This window comes from Monodelphis domestica, chromosome 1 (assembly GCF_027887165.1).
Source record: "Monodelphis domestica isolate mMonDom1 chromosome 1, mMonDom1.pri, whole genome shotgun sequence".
Taxonomy (NCBI): domain Eukaryota; kingdom Metazoa; phylum Chordata; class Mammalia; order Didelphimorphia; family Didelphidae; genus Monodelphis; species Monodelphis domestica.
Window position 1 is genome coordinate 277,070,508 of NC_077227.1, and position 25,820 is coordinate 277,096,327.

Here is a 25,820-nt window from a genome sequence, read left to right on the forward strand (position 1 = left end):
GATATAGCCAACTTTCACTCTGAGTAGAGGGTTGGAAAGTATAATCCTTAGAACAGTAGAATTAGGAGGGAGTTATTGGTGCCCCTCAGGTGGTGTAATGGCATGGAAAAGGCATGATTAGTAGCAACAGTTAATTGATACAAGTTATTTTTGATATGCAGTTGCATTGAATTAGTCAATACATATATAATATATATGATATATAATATCAATACATATACCTTGGGTAGATGCTACATATGAATGATGAAACAAACAGAAGAGTAGAGTGGATCAAATTTGGAAAATTACACAATGCTTTAAATGATCCTATTTTCTTACTTGTAGCTTCTCGCTACAAAATCCCCCCAAATTTGCCACCAATATTCCCTTGGTAATGCCTGAATGCTACAAATCATTTAACATTATGGCCTCTGAAGAATCAAAATTTTAGACCACCTAAAAGACAATGGAAAGATATATTTGGGGTATTATCAGACCAAAGTGAATTGAAAATGAGCTTTTAAATACCCAATACACATTCTATTCAATATGTAGAGCCTTCTTCAACTTCTTTTAATGTTTAATGGATGTTAGGGAAAGACTCAGGCTCTCCTTCCTTGTTTGGATGACTACTACTACTAATAATAAAAAATAGCTAGCATTTATACAGTACCTTAAGGTTTGCAAAGTGCTTTGCAATTGTTACCTTATTTTCATCTTAAAACAATCCTGGGAGGCAGGGGCTATTATTATTCCTTATTTTATAGAAGATGTAACTTGGGTTGAAAGAAGTTAAATCATTCCTAATTATCACACAGCTAATAAGTGCCCAAGACTGGATTTGAACTCAGGTCTTCCTGAAACCAATTTCAGCACTCTGTGTACTTGACCATCTAGTTACCTTCCTACTGACCAACCATTTCCCTATATCAAAATTTAAATGGCTCTAAAATCATAACTTATACTTTATTTGGAAATTCATTTCCAATAGTGTGATAACTTTCAGATATTTGAATCAAGAACATATCTGACTAGAAACATAAATAAGCTGGTTATGTGTAAGGATAAAAAGATGACAGATTGGACAGCCTTACTTTTACACAGGTACCATGAAATATGGATGTTTTCTAAAAGAAATAGACAAGCATAATAAAGTATTGGAAAGGATGGAGATGTGAATTGTTCTAGTGGAAAGAACATCACATTAGTGAGCTCCTAGATCCACTGGAATATTGGATTAGTAGGTTATCTGAATTGCTCATCATTTATCCCTCATTGTTATTTAGCAGAATAGTTATTATTACGTATCATTAAGTATGTGTCAGAATAACTTTGTCATAAATTCTGTTTGATTGCAACAATAAACTCTTTTATAAATTGGTTTGTTTTATAGCTTGTTGCTCATGAAGCAGTGCTCAAAAAAAATGAGAGGCAACAGATAACTAGCATGATTGTTTCTGCCAATGATGTCAGTAATGGGAATTGCTCGTATTCCCTAATAGTAATGTCCCCTCACTTCTTTTAAAAATTTCTTGAAATTGGAGGTATAAATACCTCTTCGTTTGGTCATGGGATTCGGGTAATACAATGATTTAAAATGTTTTCTCTTCTATCTGTTTTCTAGGTCAGTTGTTTTTGCTATAAGATATAAATTTTATTCTTTTTTCAGTCTTTCGATTTTGTTTTAATATTTCTTGTTGTCTCATGGAGTCATTAGCTTCTATTCTAATTTTGAGGGAGTTTCTTGCTTGTCAAAGTGATGTCTTTTTTGTTTGTTTTAATTTTTTTTAGTTATGTCTCTTTTAAAGCAAACTGTTCATTACTTTTCCAATCTCATTTCTTTTCCAATTTTTTCTCTCAAGCACTATAATTTCATTTATAAAAATATTCTTAATTCTTTAAAAATATTCATATATTTTGTTGTTCTATTGACTATATTTATTTCTTTCCCCTCTTCTGTCTACCTCCCATGAAGTCATCCCCTATAATAGAGAATGCTCATAATTCTTTATGATTAGGAGAAGTAAAAGAGCTTTTCTTTTAATCCTAATTATAAATGTCCAGGTTATTAATTCAATTTCCTTGTCTGTCAAATGAGAGGTCTGGTTTAGATAATTTTAAAGGTTACTTTTAGCTTTAAGATCTGTGACTTATTAAACAGAAACAGATACTGTTAGAAATTGAAAAGAAGTAGATCACCCAAAGAGATCAAAGAAAAGGGAAAATGACCTATATGTATAAAAATATTTATAGCACCTCTTTTTTGTAGAGGTAAAAAGTTGGAAATAGAGAGAACACCCATCAAGTGGGGGAATGGCTGAACAAGCTATTTTGCTATAAGAAAAGACAAGTGAAAATGGTCTCAGAAAAAAACTAAAAAGACACATAAATGAAGAGTGAAGTAAGCAGAACCAAAAGATCACTGTACCCCATAACAGTAAGTATTATAATCACGAACATGTGAAAGACTTAGCTATTCTAACCAATACAATGATTTAAGACAATCCTAAAGGGTCACAATGAAAAAAAAATACTACATACTGCCAGAGAAAGAACTGATGAGCTCGGAGTGAAATTTTAAGCATCATTTTTCACTTTATTTTTATTACTATTTTGTAATGTGGCTAATATGTAAATATGTTTTATATGACTTCATATGTATAATTGACATTTTGTTTGCCTTCTCAGTGGTTGGGGGAGGGGCCTCAGGAAAGGAGAAATTTGAGGGCTCAAAATTTTAAAAAATGTTAATAAATAAATGTATATTTTAAATTAAAGAATTAGGTCCCCTTTTTGATCATATGTACAGGACTTCATTATAAAATTCTATCCAGATTATTTTATTGATAGGTAGAATATTAGAAATCATCTAATATAATTTGTTCATTTAATAGATGAAAAAAGTAATTCCTAAAGAGATTAAATAACAGTACCAAATCACATAGTGGCAGTTAAGACTTGAGACCAAATTTTTTTTTTTAAATTAAATCTAATGCTGTATTTCATTATTCTTATACTGCTTTACCTTAACCTCTGCCCCTACATCATTTGGAATTTTAAAGGACTTTTGCCTTTATCTGTTGCCATCTTATTACTTCAATTTTAACATTAGTGAAACTAATTTAAAATTTTCACATCAAGATTTCCAAGGCTATATGGTTAGGTGTGGCATCTTAAGGACAACCCTTTGACTCCAGTCTCAAGTTTAAAAGTTAATCCATCTGAGGATAATCATTTATTGAATTCTTACCATGTTAAGAAAGACAAAAACCCAGTGCTTGCCCTCTAGGAACTTGCAGTCAAATGAGCACAGAGTAAATGGAAAGTAATCTAAGAGGGATTGTGTTTGTAGTAAAGGGTAAGGGCAATGGGGGATCTACCCAGAAAGTCCTTTTGCATAAGACAGGATTTGAGCTGAGTCTTGCAGGAAACCAGAAAAGTAAAGAGGCAGAAGTGAGGAGGGAGGTCATTCAAGGCTTGAGGGATGACCAATGAAAAGGCATGAGCTTGGGAGATGATGTGTTGAATGTGAAGAATGGCAAGAAAACCGGAGCATGATGAAGGGAGTAAAGAATGAATGGGGAATGGAGGAAGAGGCAAGGTTGTGAAGAGGTTTAAAACCTAAAGAAGATTTTGTTTTTGCTTCTGAAGTTAATAGGAAGTCACAGTAGTTTACTGAGTGTGTTTGGGAGAAGAGGTGGGTAGAAAGGAAGAGGGTGATATATGATTAGATGTAATTTTAGAAAAATCATGTTTGCACATGACTGAAGGGTCCATGGAAGCAGAAGACCAATGGGCAGGTCATTGCATTAGTCTTAGCATGAGATGATGAAGAACTGCACCAGAGTGGTGGCTCTATGACAGAAAAGAAGGAAACATGTATGAGAGATATTGTTAAGGTAGAAATGACAGGGTTTCATAACAGATTGAATGTTTGATTTGAGTGTGAAGTATCAAGGATGACAATGAGACTGCAAATCTAGGTGACCTTGATGGTACTAGAGAAGTTCAGTGGAAGGAAAGTTTGGAGGGCAGGTGAAAATGATAACTTCAGTTTTTAATATGATAATATGCTAATATGCCCTCAAGCCATGCAGTCTGAATGGAATTTGTTCTATCTAAATGGAAATTGTTAATTCAAGAATAGAGGACAGGAGAGAGGTTAGGGCTTGATAATTAGACCTGACAATCAACTGCAGAGAGATGACTTAAGGTAGATATATGATGCATTGGATAGAGTACTGAGATTGGAGTCAGGAAGTCCCAAGTTCAAATAGAACCTCAAATACTAGCTATATGACTTTGGGCAAGTCATTTAAACCCTATTTTCCTCAGCTTCCTTATCTTTCAAACAGGATAATAATAGCATCTGCACTGCAAAGTTATTGTGAGGATCAAATGAGATAAACTTTATAAAGTGCTTAAATCAGTGCTTGGCACATAGTAGTTGCTACATAAATGCTAGTTATTATTGTTATTATTACTGTAAGACCTGGGCTCTGATGAGATCACCAAGTAAAACAACAAAGAAGGAGAAGAAAAAGAGAAGAAAAGAGATTCAAGGACAAAGTTTTGGAGGAGAGCCAGTTTTCATGAATTTGAATGAAGATCCAATAAAGAAGACTGAGAAGGAACAATCAGACCAGTAAAAGGAGAACCAGGAGGGAACAGCAAGCTACCCAAAAACCTAGAGAGAAGAAAATATTCAGGAGAAGTTCACTGACAATGATAAAAGCTTCAGAAAAGTCAAGAGAATTGTTGATAAACCGTTTTCACATTTGGCAATTAAAATCATACTGCAGAGGGTTAAGAAGAGATTAAAAAGGAAAGGAAATGGAGGGATTGATTATAGATGGCTTACTCAAGGAGTTTAGCAATGAAAAATGAAGAAATAGGACAATAGCTAGCAAGGATGGTTGGATTGAATTAGTGTTTTTTCCCCAAAGGATAAAGGAGCTATGGAAATGCTTGGAGGCAAGAGAGAAGCAACTAATAGACAAGGAGAGATTAAAGATTAGTGGGAGAGTGGAGATGATAAAGGAGTTAATCTAATGGAGAAGATAGGACATATGGTATCAAGATCGCACACAGATGGCTTTTTCTCTGCAAGGAGAAATTCCTCATTTTTGTAAGAAAAGGAGATAGTGGGAGAAGGCACAGAGATGATGAAAGGAGAAAAGGGAATTTTCAGTGAATGGCCTTATTCCTTCTGGTGAAGCATGAGCCCAGATCCTCAATTATAATTTGGAGGGAGAGGGGACTATTAAAAGCTTGAGGAGAGAAGTTTTGAAACAGCCTCTATAGAGAGGAGGATAACAAACCACTTATGGTGGAGTAGAATTTTTATCCTGCTTTAGTGAGGGCCAGATATTATCTAAGAATTTTGAAGTGGACCCATTTAACATGATTTCATGATTTCCTCCAACCTGTGACTATTAATAAAGACAGAGAATGCTGTTAGTAATATATATAGTTAGGTCTGGGCAAGGCATGGTCAGCAAACAAGTGCCTCAAGTATTTTGGGTATTGATTATGAAGGAGTTGAGAAAGGAAAGGAGGGACAGTATAGGTAATTCAGGGGTGATAGCTTGGAAAGAACTAGAGGAGTAGAGCAACTGGAGATCATAGTAAGGATGAAGAACAGAGATAGTAGTCATAAAATAGAGAGAAAGATGGAATGATAGAAGCTTATGATCAGATAAAGACATTTCAGAACTCAAGGACATGGAAGTGTCCTTGTGGACATTTGTGGGTGATGGCAAGATCAAGGTTGATTTTTTTTTAAAGACTCCAGTTTACTGCTTCTGTAAATCCCAAAGCATGTGTGTATGTGCATCTCTCTCTCTCTCTCTCTCTCTCTGTCTCTCTCTCTCTCTCTCTCTCTGTCTCTCTCTCTCTCTCTCTCTCTCTCTCTCTCTCTCTCTCTCTCTCTCTCTCTCTCTCTCTCTCTCTCTCTCTCTCTCTTTCTGTGTGTGTGTGTAGCTATTCCTCTGATCCTGTCTGCTTGGAATCTTGTCTTTGTAGCTCGAAAGAGCTAAAATATTTCTTTCCTAGGCTGTCATATTTCAGTCAGAGCTGAAGTTGAGCAGCAGGAATCTCTGTTCAGAAGTAGAAAAACAAATCAATGTTTGCTGAAGGGATAAGGACAAAATTCATCTTGGGAAAATGTAATTTTCAAGCCATGAAAAATGACTTAGCAGTGGCAGGGATTAAAACCTTTGTATTCCACAACAGGTATAATAGGTCTGGATTTATTTTTTTGTTAATTAATTACAAATTAACTTGTTTATGTTCTTCTGTTCTCTCCTGTCCTCCTCTCATATATTTCTCTGCCCCATTATCACATCTGTTACTTCTTGTCATTCCTGACAGATGTTTCAGTATTGGAGGAATTTTTCCTATTATATTGGTGGTATGTTGAAATTGGTTAATAATAGTTCATATCTATTTATCATTTTCAGAGTTTCAAATTGTTCCCCCCCCCCACAATAATCCTATGAAGTTGGTAGGGCATTATTATCCTCATTTTACCAATGGGAAGATGGAGGCTTAGAGAGATTAAATATCTACTAAGTGATAAAATACCAAAGCCAGGATGCAGAGTCAGATCTTTTAACTCCATATATAGCAATATTTTAATCTTGCCACACTGTTTCTTTTGAAGGCAAATTTTTCTGGAACTAGAACTAACCCAATGACTTTGATTAATAAAGTTAATAAAGTGTTAACCTTACTAGTTTATAGTGGGCATGGTATGCAAGAAAGGACTCTAGACTTGGAGGCAGGGACCTGGGTTTTAATGGTAGCTCTACCACATTTTGTTATTCTTCACTCATTGTTTGGACAAAAGACTCAACTGAGTTTGGTTTAATTTTTCTCTTCTTCAAAATAGTTTATCATTCCAATTCTAATTTTATGTCCATAATTTTCAAACCACCAAATAGGAATTATTTCCATTTTTATAGAGAAACTAAAGCTTAGAAAACTTGCTCAAAGTAGACAACTGTTAAATGGCAGAACTAGTGATTTGAACTAAGATGTTCTTACTTCAAGCCAATACTCTGTTCATTAAGACATGCTTATCAATGAGGACCAAAGCAGACTAGTCAAATCAGTCATTGAGCCATGCTGTCACTCATATGTCACCCATGCCCTTTATCACTCCTGAACAATCTCTCCCAAGGAGAACTATGAGAAACTCAGAAATCCATAGTTTGGACAGGCTGTACAAAAAACCAAGTTTGATCTTATGGCTTTTCAACCTTACTTTTGTGGCTGACCACTCTTTATATCAGTGGGTACAAGGGCATTAGCCATAGCTGCCTTCTTTCATGTGTTTCACTGGCTGGCCAGAGATCACTTGCCAATGAACAATTAAAGTTTTCCCGATCCTTATTTTGCCTACAATTTCCAGTCCCCCTCTCATCTCAGGAGAACTGACTCCCTTTTTTTTAAACCCTTATCTTCTGTCTTAGAATTGATACTAGGTATTGCTTACAAGGCTGAAGAGCAGTAAAGGCTAGGCAATATGGGGGTTAAGTGACTTGCCCAGGGTCATGCAACTAGGAAATATTGAAGCCAGATTTGAACTCCTGGAATGGGCAGTCTATCTACTGAGCCACTTAGCTGCCCTTCTGACTCACTTTTTTTTTAACCCTTACCTTCCACCTTAGAATCAATACTGTGTATTATTTCCAGGGCAGAAGAGTGGTAAGGGCTAGGCAATGGGGGGTTAAGTGATTTGCTCAAAGATCACACAGCTAGGGAATGTCCGAGGCCACATTTGAACCCAGAACCACCCATCTCTAGGTCTAACTTTCTATTCACTGAGCCCCCTTTGACACACTCTTACCTCAGACTTTTCTTACTCTCTCAAAGGCTCACTTTTTGTATGCTCTTTCAATCCTTACTTGTATTTTTACAGTCTCCATGCACTTTCACCAAAGACACTAGCCCTACTTCTAAATGCCCTTGATCACTGCCCCCAGGATAGTCTTTATACACTCACTAGACCAACACCAACCTAGAGGCTAAAACCCTGGTGCTCTTAAATATACCACTCTCTTTCTTCCTCTGTCTCAGAAGAATAGTTTCTTCTTTCCTATTTGACCCCCATAGCATTCTCAGCTTTCTTTAAATACAAAGTTCTAGCAAAAACACTATGATTCCAGCTTTTCAGTCTTACACCAGCCCCAGGGGCATTCTGATTTATGTGGCTACTCTTTAATTGTGCCTCCTAAAGTGGCAGAGAGCCTAAGTGGCTTCTAAAGTGGCAGAGTACCTAAAGAGCTAGGTAGAAGATTAGAAAAAGGAAAGAAGGAAGGAAGGGAAGGGAGAAAGAAAGGAAGGAAAAAAGAAGAAAAAGTAGGAGATAAAGAAAAGAAAATAAACCTGCTTTCAGTTCCTATAGGAATGTGCTGGTGCATGTTAACAACTGGCATTCTGTATGAGTGGGAAAGTTTCTGTGATGTACTTTAATATAATATAGGTTAATCTGCATTAGTAAGATTTTCTCTGTCACTTTCTTAAGTCTAGACAACAGAAAAATAAGTCACGACATGATATGCAGTGTTTCAGATTTCTGAGGTATCAATACTCACCCTGAGAATTTTATATTTGGCTCTCAGAAGCCAGTTTAAGCTGACTAATGCACACCTTGGCTGTGGTTTCCCAAAAGGCAGCATTGACTTTCATAGACCTTCAGAAACACTTGTGGTAAAGTGGAAAGAAGGCTGGATTTGGCACCATGGTTCAGATCGCAGCCCTGCCATTTACCATTTACCCATGTGACATTAACATTTCACTGTTTTGATCCTCAGTTTCCTCACTTGTGAAATAAAGGGCTTGCATTATATATATACATATATATGGTTCTTTTTAGTCCTTCATTTTTAAAGATGACTAATATCGTGGGGTACTGTTTTGACTCAAGTATGAATTTGATTTAGGTGAGGCAGAGATATGCAAAATCATTAGCCTCACTCTTTCTTCCAGAATCATTAAAGTCCAATGGTGAGATAAAAATATGAATGCTTTTTCATGGTCTGGGGTGCAGTTGGATAACTTTGGTGTTTGTGAAGTCTGACCAAGATCAAAGTGCTTCAAAGAGCTTGCTTCCACCATCTTCACGATTGTTGGAACAAATTGTTCTCATCTGCTCAGTCCTCTGAGGGAAGTTTTCATTGCTTGGGGTTTACATCCCCCTAATTCACTGACTGGGTTTGAGGCTTGTTGCTTACTCTCAACCTGGATTAGCCCATCTGTGGAGAAATCTAATTTTATGCTCTTATTAGATTCTGTTCGAGATAAATCAATTGTTGTGTCCTGTGTTCCAGGGCACTCCCTACTTCCAAAGGAAGCTTTAATGGTTAACTCTTCTGTTGATTTTCAGATGATGTGGGATTGCTTGTGAATGCCTGAATGGGGAATAGAGAATCAAGCTATTTGAGATAGATGATTCCCTTCTGCTCAAACAGCTTGGCTGAAATTGCTGCACAGATTCGAAGATTGCTCCTATCCTTTCCCTGAAAAGTAGCTGAAAATTGATTCTGATGTTCCTCCACTATAGACCCCTCTCCTGATGTTAGCCTCGTAATGGTTTGGGAAGTTTGTGCTTTTCTTAAGATACCTATTCAGGTTTTCTGTTTTTAACTGACAGAGGAAGATATGAAGAAAATCTACAGAATGGCGACTTCCATTTGTCATTGCTCTTAACACTGCTGAGTAAGATCATGAAATAGCCACAGGAGATGACTAATAGTGGCTTGGAAAATTCTTTGTTGAAATATTGATGGCTATGTCCTATTCTCATTTTGCAAAATTACTTTGTTCAGCAAGGTACTGATGTGGGACATGCCAGGTTTTGTCCCAGTATACCTACAAATTCCCTTTAGTCTTCAATCCTGATTTTACCTGTCTTAGTTAGCAGTCTGTCCTATTAGTGTCACTTGGCATGGGTTACTTTTACTTAAAGGGTACTTCTTAGGCACAGATGAACTCTTATACATTGCCATTTCATTATACTGCAATAGCCTTCCTGCCCTTTTAGTTCTTCTCTTTCCTCCAGGGATCTGCAGACCTTTTAGATACTGACAAAGTCTCCTTAATCAGCTTCTATGCTATGTTCAGGGATTTTAGTTCTTCATGTTTTTGCTAATGTTTTATATTTTTACAGGTCAAAACACAGGGTTATTTACTGGAGAATAAGTAATAGCACTAACTATAGCACTTTAGTCATTTCTCCCTAGAAAGCTGGAACCACATGGCAGAACACATTATTTCTGCATGCTTATCAGGCCTTCAGGAACTAATTATAATAATAATAGCTAACATTTATACTTAGCTTTACATTTTGCAAAACACTTTACATATTTTCTTATTTTATCCTCACAACAGCCCTATTGAAGAGATGCTATTGTCATCTCCATTTTAGGGATAGGGAAACTGAGGCTATGAGGAGTTTTAAGTAACTTGCCCAGGGAATATAGGTGTCAGGGATTACTAGCACCTTTAGTGTTTGGGCTTGCAGAGCCATCTTCAGTGTCCACCTGGAACTCAAATCTTAGCAGCCACACTCCAGAAAAACTATCTTGGCAGACAGGTTAAATCTGGTTTCTACCTAACAAATTGTTCCTTCATAATGCCAAGATAAAGCCTTGGGATGTTATTTTTTGACCTGAAAGTCTGACTTCATTGACGTAGCAGGACTTTCTGGTATGGAAACATCTTCCATTAATACAGTTTGGGAATTCATCTCTAACTCTGAGAGCTTCTTTTTTTTTAAGTAATTTTTTTTCTGGGAAATTTTGACTTCATTAGTTAAGTTTTTAAAAATATTTTTCCATGGTTACAAGATTCATTTTCTTTCCCTCCGCTCCCTCCAACCCCCTCCTGTAGCTGACATGCAATTCCACTCCGTTTTACATGTGTCCTTGATCAAAACCTATTTCCATGTTGTTGATGTTTGCACCTGGGTGATCGTTTTGAGTCTACATTCCCAATCATATCCACATTGTAAAGATAATTTTAGTGTTTTGACTTAAATCTAAATAATTGGTTGCCAGAGAAAATTCCCATGTAATAAAATACCCAAGTCAGCTGGAAATGATGGTGATTTTAATTAATATAGAGAGAAGGAATTAAGGGAAAAAAGAGAGACAGACAGACAGACATACAGACAGACAGACAGACAGAGACAGAGACAGAGACAGAGACAGAGACAGAGAAGTAATTTAAATTGCTCTGGCTCAGTCTGAGCCAGGCAGTAGTTAAAGGCCTTGGCCAAAGTGACCTCCCTGAGCCTAAGGGAAAGGGAGTCAGTCTTATCACTCACCACAGGACCTTCTCCAAGCTGAGTTCCAGTCCTCCACTGAACTCAATCTCCTGAATTGAGTTCAGAATCCTGAACTGACTTTTAGCCTCCTTTTAAAGAGAATTTTCTCTTATGTCACCTCCCCTAAATTTTTACATCTACCAATCACAGTAGATGCTTTTTCCAGGACTGCCCATTCTTAAGTTCTCACCACTCTTTAGTTCTCACCTTCTCTGGTTAGATTTTCTCCAGGACTATCCACTCTTTAGTTCTCACCTTCTCTGGTTAGATTTTCTCCAGGACTATCCACTCTTTAGTTCTCACCTTCTCTGATTAGATTATATCTTCTGAGGTACTTCACACTTCTTTGTTAAGCTTTACCTTTTGTGAGTTACTTGACCTTTTTGTGATTAATTTAACCTTTATAGGTACTTAACACCCCTTTGTTTTAGATCTAAAAATAGACCTAGCTTAAAGTTCTAGCCTCACCACAAGGTACAAGCTAAGCACCTCCATTGTTCAACAGGAGTTCACAACTTTATCTTCCCCTAAAGTATGTCTAAGTATGGGTGGAGTAATGTAAAGTTCCCAAGACATTCCTGATTCTGTTAGACCAAGTATCTCCATTGTTACAATAAGGAAATAGCTAAATCAAATCTTCTAAAGTACAGTCTTAGTAGTTTTTAAGATTCACACCATCGACCCATGTGAGCAAGCAGTTGTTTTTCTTCTATGTTTCTACTCCCACAGTTCTTTCTCTGGATGTGGGTAATGTTCTTTCTCATAAGTCCCTCAGAATTGTCCTGGATCATTGCATTGCTGCTGGTAGAGAAGTCCATTACATTCGATTGTACCACAGTGTATCAGTCTCTGTGTATAATGTTCTCCTGATTCTGCTCCTTTCACTCTGCATCACTTCCTGGAGGTCATTCCAGTTCACATGGAATTCCTCCAGTTCATTATTCCTTTGAGTACAATAGTATTCCATCACCAACAGATACCACAATTTGTTCAGCCATTCCCCAATTGAAGGGCATCCCCTCATTTTTCAATTTTTTTGTCACTACAAAGAGCGCAGCTATGAATATTCTTATATGAGTCTTTTTCCTTATTATCTTTTTGGGGTACAAACCCAGCAGTGCTATGGCTGGATCAAACTCTGAGAGCTTTTTGAGGCACTGAGTGACTGTGATTTTCCTGTGGTATTCACACTGATTTGTACATTTCAGAGACAACATTAATCCTAGCCCTTCTTGACTTCTTGACTGGCCCTTCATCTACCACATCATCCTGCTTCTTATGGCTGTGTATACTATGCTATAATGGGTTGTATTATAGTGAGGGCTAAGGGTAAAGGCATAATTAATTCTTTATCATCCAGTATTCTCTTAACCCAAACTCTCTATCAACCAGCTCTTCTGTGCTTCACTAGTTTAATAGCAAATGGAGTTCACAATGATGACCCTGAGTGCTATAAGAATCAGAGGAGATTTATGAGCAATCAGGTATCATCATGTCATGATAAAACTCAGAATAGTTTTAGAAATATTTTTTGAAGTAGAACTGAGAGTTTTATCAGCATTGACAAGAAATTCCCTCTAGCAATGCAGATGGGGCTTCAATTTTTAGTCTTAGAAAGTTGTCTCATTTACAAAGAGTAGTAAGTATATATTTTATTATGCTAGAAATTCAGATTTTGTGCTATGAATTGATTCCATGAAACCATGATGTTTGATAAAATATTTTTAAAGGTGCAGGTTGGCTTTTTAGGAAAAAATATTATGTTCTGGTATTGGTCATTGCATATCTAATAAGAAAGACTTTCTGTTCCACCTGTCTTTGTGCGGATAAAACTTTTAAGTAGAATCCTTATCTACCACATGGTTCAATGTTAAAAATATGGCAGGTGCCTTCCAGTGTATATTTTAGGGATTTGAATTGACTTAATGAATTCATAGATGACATACTCATCAAAATCACACATGACACAAAACTATGAAAGATGGCTATCAGGTCTATATCCTAAAGAGATAAAAGAAGGGGCAGGGAAGGACCTACCTGTAAAAAATATTTATAGCAACTTTTTTGTAGTGGTAAAGAATTGGGAAATTAGAGAGATGTCTATCAATTGGGAAATGGCTGAACAAATTGTTGGATATGATGCTGATATAGAAAACATATAAGAAATGGCAAGCAGGATGATTTCAGAAAAAGCTGGAAAAAACTTACATAAACTGATGCAGAGTGAAATAAAAAGAACCAGGAGAACATTGTACATAGTAACAGTAACAATGATCAGCTATGAAAGACTGAGCTACTATCAGAAGCACAATGATCCAGGAAAATTCTGAAGGACTTATGACAAAGAATGCTATCCAACTCTAGAGAAAGAACTATTAGAGTCAGAATGCAGATCAAAGCTTATGATTTTTTTTACTTTATTTGCATTTTTTATTTTGGGGTTTGGGTTTTATATGAGCATTTTCTTACAATAATGACTAATATGGAAATATATTTTGCATGATAATATTTGTTTAACCCTGATTGAATTTCTTACCATCTCAGGTAGAGGGGAGGGAAAAGAGAAAGGGAAACAAAATAGATATCATACTTTCAGAAAACATATACCGAAAATTGTTATTATATATGTAATTGGGAAAATAAAATATCTTAAAAAGGAATAAAGAGGACTAGCATACTGATTGACAAAGTTAAGGTCCAATTTTGACAAATTAGAGCACCAGACTGAATTTAATAAGATGAAACTCCATAGAGATAGATGTAAAGTCTTTCATTAGGTACAAAATGAGAGAGTTGAAATGAGATAAGGCTATCTCAAAAAAACTGGATATTTTTATAACCTATAAGTTCACTATGAATCAACAGTATAATGTGGTAGCCACAGCAAATAAATTGATGTTGGGCTACATTACGAAAAGAATAGATTCCAAGAATAAGGAGGTGATAGTCCTGTAATTGTCCCTTATCCAGTTATATGCCAATATGCTGTTTAACAACTGGCTCTCTCTAGGGAAAAATGTATTCATGGCATACTTTTAATGTAAGCATTATTAATATTTCCTCATCAATTTCTTTAGTCTACACAATAATGAAAATGATAAATAAGGTCCTGATTTCTAGCATTTGAAGATTTCTAAGATATTAATGCTCATATTGAAAATTTAAGCAGTTGACTCTAGTGAATTGGTATGAGCTGACTTCAGCAAAGTCCTGTGCCTTATCAGACCTCATCTGAAGTATTATGTTCAGTTTTGAATACCACAGTTTAAGAAGGATGATTATAAAGTACAGGGTATCCAAAAGGGCACTGATAAGCTAGAGAATATCTAGCATAATCAAGAGGATGAAAGGTCTTGAGTTCATGTCATATGTCAATTAAAAGTCCTGGAAATCTTTAGTCTGGAGAAGAAAGGACTCAGGGGGACATGATATCTGTCTTTAAGTATTTGAGAGATGTCCTGGTAAGGAGGGACTTGATTTGCTCTATGCAGCCCTTGAGTCATAATCAGGTACAACGTGGGGAAATTGCAAAGAGACAGATTTATTTACAATGTTGGGAATATAACATTTAAAGCCATCCAAAAGCTGAATGGGCTGCCTCACTGAGGGGTATATTTCCTCTTCTTGGAGATGTTCAAATACAGGGAAGACAATTATCTGTTGTATGTGTAGTAATGGGGGTTCACTTTGGATATGGATTGAATTTTTTAGCCTTTGAGAATCCTTCCAACTCTTTAATTCTGTGGTTATTTTTTGTGGTTCTTCTGTGAAGCAACCATGGTGACTTTAATTCTACATTAAGAGTAGGACTTTGATGTAGGAATAACTATTAATATAATAGTTATTATTAGTTATATATTTATATATAGTTATATAGTTAATATAATATAATATATGATATATAAATATTTTATATATTATATATTTTATTATTATATTATGTGATATAATAATAGTTAATAAAAATAATATAATGATATAAACATATTTGGTATAAATAAAGATTTTAGCAGGCTCAATAGTATTGATATCTCATATTTGAAGCTGTGTGTCTTTCTTGTCATTCACTCCTATTCTGTAAAAGTCCATTGGTGTATCATGTTTTAAGTTTTTGTCCCCTTTTATTGTTGTTGTTGTCATTTACTCTTTATATCCAAGAATCTGATAAGTTGCCACATTTTGCTCTTTATTGTTTCCCATTGCCAAGATTCTGGTAGATCATTATTACAACCCTAGGATTTTTATAACATCTTAAAAATGTTTATTTTCTGTCTTAAAATTGATATTAAGATTCATTTTCAAGGCAGACGAGTGGTAAGGGGAAGATAATTGGGATTAAATGACTTGACCAAGGCCATATATGAGGTCAGGTTTGAACCCAGGATCTCATGACTCCAGGCCTGGCTCTCTGTCTGCCTCCTAGCCTCCCCTACAATGTCCTTTTAACAAGCTTTCCCACCTCTGCTCTATCCCATTGTCAATTCCTACTTTATTAAAATTGCCTCAAATCTTCCTTGTGCCTAGATGTGATCTTGCCCTCTCCTAAAAAATCACTAATTATTCCTTATTTTTCAATCTTATGTCCACCCATCAAGTAAAATGTAAGCTTCTTTACATGACAGTCAGGATTTACCATAGTCTGGAACTATCCTACTATTCTCACATTATTCTCCTCTTTCTATGATTGCTCTGGATTAATTGGAGTTCTTTCTAGACTCTAGATAAGTTGTGTGCTTTCTTGTGGCATTATTTACACTGTACCCAAGCCCTGTCCACTCTTGTCAAATTTCTATTCATCCTTTAAATCTAATATTAAATGCCACCTTTTCTATGAAATGTTCCCTGTTTTCTCCTTGGACTTACAAAGTACTGTGACATTTAAGTTTTTTTTCCTTCTTCTGTGTACCTTATCTCTTTATTAGGCTATACATTCCATTAAGGCAGAAGCCATGTCTTGAATAAAAACTGCATCTTCTCTAGTGCCTAGCCCCATTTTCTTCCTACAACTGGCACATAAGAAATGTATGTTATAATTGTGGTATCTGCTGGTGATGGAATACTATTGTGCTTAAAGGAATAATAAACTGGAGGAATTCCACGTGAACTGGAACAACCTCCAGGAATTGATCCAGAGAGAAAGGAGAAGAAACAGAATAATGTACAGAGAGACTGACACATTGAATTTAATGTACTTCAATTCTAAGGGACTGATGAGAAAGAACACTATCCACACCCAGAGAAAGACCTGGAAACACGGAAAAAAAAAACCCAAATGCTTGATCATATGGATTGATGGGGATATGACTAATGATGTAGATTCTAAATAATCACCCTAGTGCAGTTATCAATAATATGGAAATAGGTCTTGATCAATGACACAAGTTAAACCCAGTTGAATTGCATTTCAGCTATGAGGGTGGGGGGATCGAGGAGGGGAGGGGAAAAACATGAATAATGTAACTATGGAAAAATATTCTAAATTAATTAAATGAAATGTTTCAATAAAAAAGAAATGTATGTTATATGTGTTGACTTGAACACAGTGCTGAGGATATAAAGAAAAAAAGCAAAAGAAAAACTAACTCTGCTTTCAAGTAGCTCACCGTCCAATGGGAGAGACAACATGAAAACAATTATGTAAAAATGTGATTTATACAAGATAAATTGGAGATAATCAAGATAATGAAGGCACTAATAGTAAGGATAATCAAGAAAGACATCTTATAGAAGGTTGGAACTTGTGGAAAGATAGCGAAACTAGGAGGTAGGGATGAGGAGGGAGAGAATTCCAGGCATGGGGGCTAGTCAGTGAAAACTCTGAGAGTTGAGAAGTCTTATGTCAGAAACAGCAAGGATTTTAGTGTCACTAGATAAAAGGATACATGGAAAAGAAGAAAGAAGAAGGAAGACTGGAAAGGTAGGAGGGAATGAGGTTAGGAAGAGCTTCTTGAGGACCTGATATGGAAAACAGCAATAATGTATGATGATCAACTGGAATGATTTAACTACTATCAGCCAAACTAGGATCCAGGACAACGCCAAGGAACTCATGACAAGAAAGGCCAACCACCTCCGTAGAAGGAACTGATGAAGTCAATATGCAGATGGAAGCATGTCCTTCTTCATTTTATTTCCTCTATTAATTTCTCTTTAGTGTAAGTGATAATGCATCTTCTTTTGTGACATGATGAACATGAGATTATATATTACATGATAACACATGTACTACTTACCTTTGGTCTTGGGGATAGAGGAAAATGGATAACAAGATTCCATAAAAGGATTATTAAAATTGTATCAACATGTAATGTGAAAAAAATTAAAAAGAAAAGAACCTACTATGGAAGGCTTTTTCATTTTATTTAACCCAAATATATAAGTAGAGTACACAGAGATTCTTATATGTGAATTTTTTGTTGTTCAATCATTTCAGTCATGTCTGACACTTCATAACCCTTTTTGAGGTTTCCTTGGCAAGAATACTGAAGTTGTTTGTCATTTCCTTCTCCAGCTCATTTTAAAAATGAGGAACTAAGGCAAATAAGATTAAGTGACTTCCTCAAGGTCACACAATTAGTAAATGTCTGAGGCCCTATTTGAACTCAGGAAGATGAGTCTTCCTGACTCCAGGCTTGGCATTCTATCCACTGTGCCACCTAGTTGCCCTATTTATTGTTTAGTGGATCCCATACATGTTTGAATTTGACACCACTGGTATAGGGAAGTCATAGAGAGTTAATTCCATTTACTAGTGCAGATCAGTGACTATTCTACAACATATAATATTAGAACGTTTTCTGAAGCACTAAGAGGATAGGAGACTCATCCATTGTCATCCAGTCACTATGTGTCAGAAATAAGATTCAGTTCCAGGCCTTCTGATTCTGAGGGCATTTTTCTGTCCATTCTATCCCTCATGCTTCAGATATTACAAGTATTATTCTATCCATTTTACAGATGAGGAAATAGGCTCAACAAAATTGTGACTTGTCCATATTTGTACACCTAGTATTAGTGAAGTGGAATTTGAACTCAGGGCTTCTTAATTCCAAATCTAGCAGTCTTTGTACAATGTACTACTTACTCATTTTTTACCACTAATGTGGAGTCCAAGAATAATGGTGTCAAAGTGTGATATTAAAATCACCTTTAAAGACTGGTTTATATTAATTTAAGGTTGCCAAGGAATTCACTTATGAAATTCCTAAAATAAAACACTCAAGTCAGAATGGAGTTTTATTGTGATTTAATTAAAATGGGTGTAGAAAGAAGGAGAGGGAGAGAAGGAAAGAAGGGGAAAAGGAAAAGGGTTAACTCAACCTTCTGGCAGAGCCAGAGGGAGTTTAGGCCTGGAGGGCCAAGGTAGAGAAGAGAATCAGTCCTTGACTCATGTGACCGATCTGAAGGAAAGCTGTCTGCGGGCCTCCTCCCTGCTCTAGCTCCTAGCACCCACTTCCTCTCTCCTTGTCCCCAGGAAGTGAGTGAATTCCAGAGGCTGTTCCCTATCTCACTTCCTGTGCCTCACAAGTGCCAATGGTGGCTCAAGCTTGGCTTAGGACAGCCCAGGTGGGCAGTTAGTTATTTCTAATTTGCCATTGCCTAGCATATGCCCTTTTAGCATGGGTGTGCACAATTTTGGGTGCTAGACCAAGCAAGATGGAGATTTAAAAATCACAAAAGTAATGTTGCTCAGAGTAACATTACATATGCTATGCTTGTATTCTAATTTCAGAAATTTGGTTATCAATGTGTGCTTTATATGAGAACTCTCTATCAGGTTAAATTATGTGAAGCGTACCATTTGCTTACCTTTCTGGATGATGGCTAACTCTTTGTATTTTCCATTAAAGATAAATCCCACCTTCCTCTTTTTGTTCAGTGTTCATAGCCCAAGGCAGTTGAAGAAAGGTTGATAAAGGGTTTGGTAATTTTCAAATGTAAGTTGCATTCAAAGATTTCTTATTATCTATAGCAAAGAGCATCCCGAGTCAGAGCTGACCTGACAATACCTTTCCTTCTTCAACATCTTGGAAACAATATCTTCTGGGCCACAAATGGCAACACCCCAGAGAACTCTGAGTGTTCTCTTTCTCGGTATGGTTCTCACCCTGCTCTGTGATGTTAATATTCACAGATCTTAATACCCAGGGAAGAACTGGGGCCATTGGAGCCTCTTTGAGCTACTTTTAATTCCAATCTGTCAGAGATTAACATCTTGTACAGAGATAACTGTGAAAACAGTTCTTGTCTAGCAACTAAATTGTGAGCTAGGGATTTTGCAATCATTTAAGTTGATTTGCATGATTGAATTTCACCTTTTCTCTGGAAATGAAGGGAGAGAATTCAGAGAGCAAGCCAAGAAGCTTGATGCTGAAACTAAGTATAATATATGTATATATTTTCCATCTATCTTAGATATACACTGATATATACATAAATATATGAATACAGATACATGTATACTTTTATTTATAAGTACTTTAAACCATGAATTATTTAAGATAAGATTTTTAAAAAGATGCTTTTGGTTTTTAGTTTTGTTTTGCCTTTGTTCAGTGCAGTTATATACCTACCTTTTGGAATATGCATAATTAGTCATCCCAGAAGTATATTTATCAACTTTTTACTAATTTAAAATCATAGAATAAAAAAAAATCAGAGGCGGAAGGGACCACAGAGACTTAGTGACTATCCAAGGTAAACGAAAGAGGAAGGAAGGAAACACATATATACTATGTATCTGGCACTCTGCTAAATGCTTTACCAATATTATCTAATTTTATCTTCACAAAAATCCTGGGATATAGATACTATTGTTATATCTATTGTACAGTTGAGGAAATAAAGACAAACAGTGCAAAGTGTCAGAGGCCACATTTGAACTTAGATCTCCCTGATTCTAGGTCTGCTGTTCTATCCTCAATACCACCAATTCACCTTGGAATCCCCATCTCTTGACTCCCTAGGTGCTCTTTCCATTCCTCCATCTTTCCACATAATATAAGGGGACCTGGGATTACTTGTTTTTTTATTATGATTCTTTAACTCATAGAATCACAATATGTCAGTATCCCTTGACAATATGTGGCACCTATCAGTGACACCCAGTCTCTGCTTGAAGATCTCCAGTGCCAGTGAACCCACCGTTCCTGAAGAAGCTCATACCACTTTTGGATAGCTCTAAATTTTCCCTGAAATCCAGCTAAGTATGTCCTTTAGCATCTGCTTTGCTCCTCAGAGTAGTCTAATCCTTCTTGTACAGGATAGTTCTTCCTCTCCAATATATCATCTCTATATTTCCCCCTCTTCACATTAAACATCCCTAGTTCTTTCAATCAGTTTTAATGTGACAAGATCTCCAGATCCTCCACAATTTGAATGTTATCTGCATCTTGTGTCCCCTATTAATCTGTGAGATCCCCAGGACTTTGTTTTTCCTTTCTTTGCCTCCCCAGAACTTAGCACGGTGGCTGATAAATAGAAACTTAATAAGTGCTTATTGATAGGTCTTGACTTTACTTGATGTGTTGTATATTGCAATAGATTTTTAAGTTGATAGGCAAAGTTGTCGTATGTTGTAATTATGTTCCATAATTTCTTATTTATATCTTGCATGACTTACATGAACTATAAGCAGGAGTAAGTGGTTCAAGTCTGGTCTCAGACACTTCCTAGCTGTGTGACCCTGGGCAAGTCACTTAACTTCCATTGCCTAGCCTTTACTGTTCTTCTGTATTAGAAGCAATAAACAGTATTGATTCTAAGATGGAAGTTAAAGGTTAAAAAATAGAATAAATGGTTCTAATGAGGATGTCATGTGTCAAGTACTTGCATGTATAACAGAATGAATTGTGTTAGTTTTATTTATTAGGTGCACTATGTGATATGCTAATTTTACTACACTGTAATCTTTGCCACAGACCTCTGCTTCCCTGAGGAGTTGAGGTTGAGCTCAAATCCTCTTTAGGTTTTGCCTGACAATACCTATATATGAAAAACTAGGAATGTGACTAGGCAGCTAGGAGAGACAATGACCTTGCTCCTGTGAGTTTTGCTTTGTCTCCATATTTTTCTTGTGCCCACTCTTACACATAGAAGTGTAGGAGGGGTTAGGCAATGAGAAACTGGACTACTTCAGAGTTTGGCATTTGTTGGGGAGGGGGCACAAGGATACTCTAACCGTTGGGGATTAAAATTGGGAGGAATATGGAATGGTTATCATACACAAAAGTGGTCAGTCACCCACAGACACTCGAGTCCAGACACCAGCATGTTCAAATTCAAAAAGCAGATTAAACCTGGGGGCATCAGGTAACTTGGAGCACTTTGTTATGTAGCCTAATGAAATTGGTGCTTTGAGAAAATAATCCCCTGCTGGAAATTTAAAGTCTTTTGGCCAAGACTCTAGAGAGTAACAGAAAGTCTATTCCTTAAAGAAAAAAAGTCAGGAGATTATTTTTTCTCTTTTTGTTTAGGCAAAGTTTTAACTGGACATATGGCTGAGTCAAGGACTTTCTCCCTTTCTAAAAGAGCCTTAAGAGATTGAATAAAAAAAATTTTAAAGTAGCAAAGCCTACCATTCATATGAGAAAGATATATTAATATTAGCAAAGGTTTCAACTAAAACCAAAGCTGGAAGTGGAGAATAATTCCATAGTTAACACATCTGATGGGGTTGTGTATCACAGTATCAAATAGAGTCTTCACATGCAGCAAAGTAGCATCCTTCAGAGGCAACACACTCAATGGAAGCCAGTGGGAGGGAATGGAAAGTAGGGCTGGAAGAGAGACAAAGTCAAGATGATAGAGTAATAGGAAGGACAGCAGCTGAACCCTTCTCCACAATTTGTCCACACAGATCTAGGAAACACACCAAACTGAGTCTGGACCAGGAAATCCAAGAAAAGTTACAATAAATTATTTTTCCAGTCCACATTCACAACGTGAGATAGAAGTCTGTGAGTGTTGTGAATGGGATCTAGCTGGCCAGGAATGGCCATACATATCATTTTAGTGCAGGAAGAGGAGTATGCGAGGGCAAGAAGAGGTCCTATATATTCAACACAGAGGGGCTTGACCTGGTGCAGGATGTTAAAATAGATACCAATTGGTAGTTAGTCAGTTGTTGTCCTTTGTATTTGAAGAGGTCCAAAATAACATTACTGGTGAGGTCTTTTGATTCACACATAAATTGGATTTAAATGAAACAAAGCTGTACAAAGTGTTCAACCTCACTCTCTTTTCCAGTCATTGAGGTTCAGTAGCAAGACAAAATCAGGATGACTTGACTTGGGATGCAGTGGATGATATTGGCTTCCTCAATGCCTAACCAAGCTCTAAGTGCTCCATAGCACCTGCTTCCACCAAATTCATGGTCATTGGAACAAATTCTCATTTACTGCTTTGACCGATGGAAATATTCACATGTCTGGGTTAGACTGCCTTCCCAGACCCCACAACCAACTCATCAAAAGGTTTGAGGCCTGTTGGTTACCCTCTATCTGGTTTAACTTTCTGGTACACCAATATAGAGTGTGGCTGCTGTGCATGCTACAGCTTCTTGAAGTCACCGGTGAGAGCTAGTTAGCAGGTGGACAGCAAATTTAGGAAAGTAGCCCTGAAAAAGGCTTAGGGAGCCTTTATGCCAGAGAAAATAGTCTTCCTTGAACACTCTGTATGCCTCCTAGGTGAAATAGCAGTCTTCTACAGCTCTAACCAGGGACAATGCCATGTGAACTTATAGAACTGGAGATCTTGAGGGCAGTAGAACAGACCATTTTGGGAACATTGCAGGTCCCCAAACTAAGCTGACCCTAGTATGTGGATGAACACAATATTCATTACCCCTTGGAGCAGCAGCCCTATGAAGACTCTAGAGGACACAAACTGAGGGACAACATTATCTTATAAAATGCACAGAACCTGGCTCTAACATCAAGACTATAGCCAGGAAGTAGGGTCAAAGAATGAGCAACTCTTTTAAAAATCTTGCCATTAAAAAAAAAAAAACAAAACCAAACTATTGGAGTAAAAGAGACACTAAAAACACCAACTCAAAAGAAAATAATGACTCCAAAATAATTTCAAGGAAAGTTTCAAAGGAAAACAAAGCTTGGGTCCAAATTTAGTTAGATTTCCTGGAAGAGTTGAAGAAATAGGTTTTTTTAAAATAGGTGAAAATAAAATTTTTTTAATAAATGAAATGAGACCACTAGTTGGAAAATTGGAAAAAGTAATAATAGCTATGGAAAAATTACTTGGAAAGGGAATTAACAGCCCAGCACAAGATATGTAAAACTTTTCTAAGCCACAAATTCCCTGAAAATCAAAGTGGACCAAAGAGAGTTTACAAAAAATACTAAAACAAGGTCAAAAGACTGAAAAAAGAAGAAAATGTATGATATCTCATAGCAAAAACACTGGAAAAAGAGATCTAGGTGAGATAATTGAGGAATTATTGTACTGCCTGAAATCTACAACAAAAGAGAAACTAGATATTATATTTTAAGAAATACAAAAGAAATTTATACATAAAACTCTAAATGAAAAAGAAAAACATAAAAGAAAATTACTCAGATCTCTTAAAAGTCAAAGGTGAAGTAAAAATAGAAAGAATCCGCTAGACACCTTGTGAAAGAAACTCCAAAATAAAAACTCCCTGGAATATTATAGTCAAAAGCAAAAGCTTTCAGGTCAAAGAAAAATTACTGTAAGCACTCAAGAAGAAAGAATCCAAAAACCAAAGAACCAAATGAACCATAATTAACTTAAAGTTAGCAGCTATAATTTTAAAAGCTACAAAGAGATTGTAATGTGATATCCCAGCACGCAAAGCATAGAAGTTAACTAATAAGGAACATGTATCTAGAAAAAAAACAAGTAAAATCATTTAGGGGATAAATAGGCTAGATTTTTAATGTAACAGAGAATTTCTAAGGATTCATGATAAAAAGACCAGAGTTGCACAGAAACATTAGAGTTAAAATATGAGTCAAGAGAAACATAAAACATAAAAGGTAAACACATGTAAACAAAGATATTTATATTCTAATATGGAAAGATGATATGTGACCCCTAAGAATGCTATCATCATCAAAGATCATAGAAGAAATCATTAGACAGAGGGTTTGGGAATGATTTTGTTATGTTTTGATGAAAACAAATTATGTTTTTGATAAAAGAAGAGTGAAAGTGAAAGGGAAGAAGAATTTACACTGGAATGGGGGGGAGAGGAAGAATGGGAGGAAATAGCTCCCATAATTTGGATATGCACATACAAGTATGTAAACAAGGAGGAATTAGTGGGGGTTGTGGCTGGTATCTGAACCTCTTTCATCTGAATTGGTCTAAGGTAGGGAAGAATACACACACTCAGACACAATTCTTTCTTTCTCTGTCTCTGTCTCTGTCTCTGTCTCTGTCTCTGTCTCTGTCTCTGTCTCTGCCTCTCTCTGTCTCTCTCTGTCTCTCTGTCTCTCTGTCTCTCTGTCTCTCTCTCTCTGTCCCCCCCCCCCCCCTCCGTCTCCGTCTCTGTCTGTCTGTCTGCCTGTCTGTCTGTCGGTCTCTCTGTCTCTCTTTGTCTCTCTTTTTCTCTCTCTCTCCCCCCAAAGGAGAAATGAGTCTTAAGCAAAATAAACTCTAATGAAGGACATACAAAAAAGATTAGTCTTTTTGAGGTTGCAATGAATTGCAATTGAAAGATTTGGGAAATGAAGAGCTTTTTATATGTAAATAAAAGGCATCATTACTGTTCTGTAAGAAATTATGAAAGGGATGGTTTCAGAGAAAACTGAGATGTATGAACTGATGCAAAGTGAAGTGAACAGAGCTAGAAAAACAATTTATTTGATAACAAAAATGTGGTAAAGACAAACAACTTTGACAGACTTGCGAACTCAAGTAAAAGTAATTGCCAACTACAATTTCAGAGGCTTCGTGATGAAACATCACTAGCCTCCTGACAGAGAGGCAATGGACTCAAAATATAGCCTGAGACTTAAAATTTTAAGACATGGACCATATAGGAATTTCTTTTTGCTTAATTAATAAATGTTTGTAACAAGGTTTTGTTTCTCTTTCTTTCTCAGTTTGGGGTTTAGAGGTGGGGAGGTAAAAAGAAGAGAAGAAATTTTTTATTAATTAAAAATAATTTTAAAATATACATTTTAATAAAAAAAAGAAAGTGGGTCTATCAAGAGCAACTCAATGATATCACCAAAAGACACCTGTTATCCTCAGCCTGAGAAGCATAATTTGCCATGCTCTTTGGACACATGTATTCCCTACATCTGATTTTCTCCATTACTATTCCTTATTTATGTCTAATTTTCCAACTGATATTGTTGATTTGTAGAGGAGTGTGTCCCAGGCTTTATTGGCATATGTTATTACTAGATTTTCTCATTATCCTATTTCATTAAATGATTTTGCTTTGAATAAATGCTTTTCTGCTGGCTATTCAAGATAAAAACATCATTAAGTCTTCATGAGGCATGGTTTTGACTGA